Here is a 2,357-nt window from a genome sequence, read left to right as displayed (position 1 = left end):
GTAACTCATTCATGATCAATTTAAAACTAAAGAAATGGATGTTCCTAAAAAATATATAACTGACAAAAATGACTGAAGTTGAAGTGAAAAACTTGAATAAACTACTATACAGGAAATTGGAATGTTGATTGGAGACCTACCATGAGAAAAGGCACGAGGACGATATGAGTTCACAGTGTGGTGGAAATCAAATTCCACTGTTGTTTTAAATCAAGAGTCCAATGTTTCTCTTATTCTTCTTTGCACTGTGTGATACATATTGAAAACATGGGTGCTTCAGGTTTCTAAAGTAGGCTATATATCACCTATTATGGATAGAGCAATTAATGTCATTCAGTAAATATGTGCAAAAGCAGTGATTCATTGTATCATAACTTTGTCATTACTTGTTAGAGGTTTGTAAGTAGAATTTAACTTTTAAGAATAGGTAATCCTTATTGAGAATGACTGCTAATGGGTATGGAATTTCTTTCAGGGATGATAGAAATGTTCTGGAATTAGTGTTGGTTGCACAAAATTGTGAATATACTAAAAAATCACTGAATTTTTCACTTTAAAATGGCAAAAATGAATTTTATGTTATGTGAATTTTATCTTGATAAAAAAGAATTTAATAACAGATAAATACCAATGTTATTGAAATTCTTCTAGCCATAAAAAAACTATAGAAGTTTTCCAATACCTTTCATAAAGCTAGCATCATTTTATTACCTAAACCTGGTCAGGACAGTATAAAACAGAAAACTAGAAACCAATCTCACTTGTAAATTAAGATTTAAAATTCTGAAAAAAATATTTGCAAGTAGATTTAAGCAATGAATCCAAAGAAAAATACTCTCTAACCAAGTTGTGTTCATTCCAGAAATGCAAGTGCAGGTCCGTATCTGCTATTCTATCAACATAATCAACAATATCCTATCAACATTAAAAATTTCAAGAAAGAGCACCTGGGCGGCACAGTCGGTTTAGCATCCAACTCTTGGTTTGGCTCAGGTCATGGTCTCAGCGTTGTGAAATTGATCTCCATGTTGGGCTCCATGCTCAGAAGGGAATCTGCTTGAATTTCTCTTTCCCTCTCCCTCTTCCCTTCCCACTTGTGCTCTCTCTTTCTCTCTCTAAAATAAATAAATAAATCTTTTAAAAAACTTCAAGAAGAAATCACAATTTTATTTACAGGGACTAAAAATATATTTTATAAAATTTAGCAGCCATTATTAATAGGATTAAAAGAAAAATCTCTCTCTCCCCCATATATAAAACTTTCTCTCTCTCTCTCTCTCTCTCTCTATATATATATATATATATATAATGACTATTTTTACACAGAAATATTATCCAAAACACTAGGACTATCTAAATCAAAGTCAGGAAGTGGATAGGATGCCTGTTATCACTATTGTTATTTAATACAATCTTGGAAGTCTCGACAAATGCAATAAGACAGATTTAAATAACTGGTGTAAACCTTGGGAAAAAAAAAACTAAGTTTTTGAAGATATGATTACATACCTAGGAAGCTCATGACTGTGTTAAAAATTTACTACATTATGGGGAGGGACTACTAACGGGTATGAAGTTTTTTGGGGGGTGATAAAAATATCCTAACATGGATTATAGTGATAGTAGCACAACTTTGTTCAATGGTTTAAAAACCACTCAACTGTGCATTTTAAATGGACCAATTGTACTGTATGCTATCTCAATAAAGCTGTTAATATTCTACTAGATTAAATAACAAAATTAGATGGTTTATTTTAAAATAAAAGAATAAGGGGCGCCTGGGTGGCACAGCGGTTAAGCGTCTGCCTTCGGCTCAGGGCGTGATCCCGGCGTTCCGGATCGAGTCCCACATCAGTCTCCTCCACTATGAGCCTGCTTCTTCCTCTCCCACTCCCCCTGCTTGTGTTCCCTCTCTCACTGGCTGTCTCTATCTCTGTCAAATAAATAAATAAAATCTTAAAAATAAAACAAAATAAAAGAATAAGTATACAAAAATCAATAGCTTGCCTCTTCTAGCACTAAATATTTAAAAATAGAAATCAGAAAAAATACTTCACGATTTAGCTATTGTGGACAATGCTGCTATGAACTTTGGGGTGCATATGGCCCTTCTCTTCACTACGTCTGTATCTTTGGGGTAAATACCCAGTAGTGCAATGGCTAGGTCATAGGGTAGCTCAATTTTTAACTTTTTAAGGGACCTCCACACTGTTTTCCAGAGTGTCTGTACCAACTTGCATTCCCACCAACAATGTAGGAGGGATCCCCTTTCTCCACATCCTCTCCAGCAATTGTTGTTTCCTGCCTTGTCAATTTTTGCCATTCTAACTGGCATTAAGGTGGTATCTCAATGTGGT

Source organism: Ursus maritimus, assembly GCF_017311325.1.
Source record: "Ursus maritimus isolate PB19 chromosome X unlocalized genomic scaffold, ASM1731132v1 scaffold_X1, whole genome shotgun sequence".
Taxonomy (NCBI): Eukaryota; Metazoa; Chordata; class Mammalia; order Carnivora; family Ursidae; genus Ursus; species Ursus maritimus.
The sequence above is the reverse complement of the archived record's forward strand: the minus strand, read 5'-3'. Positions refer to the sequence as shown.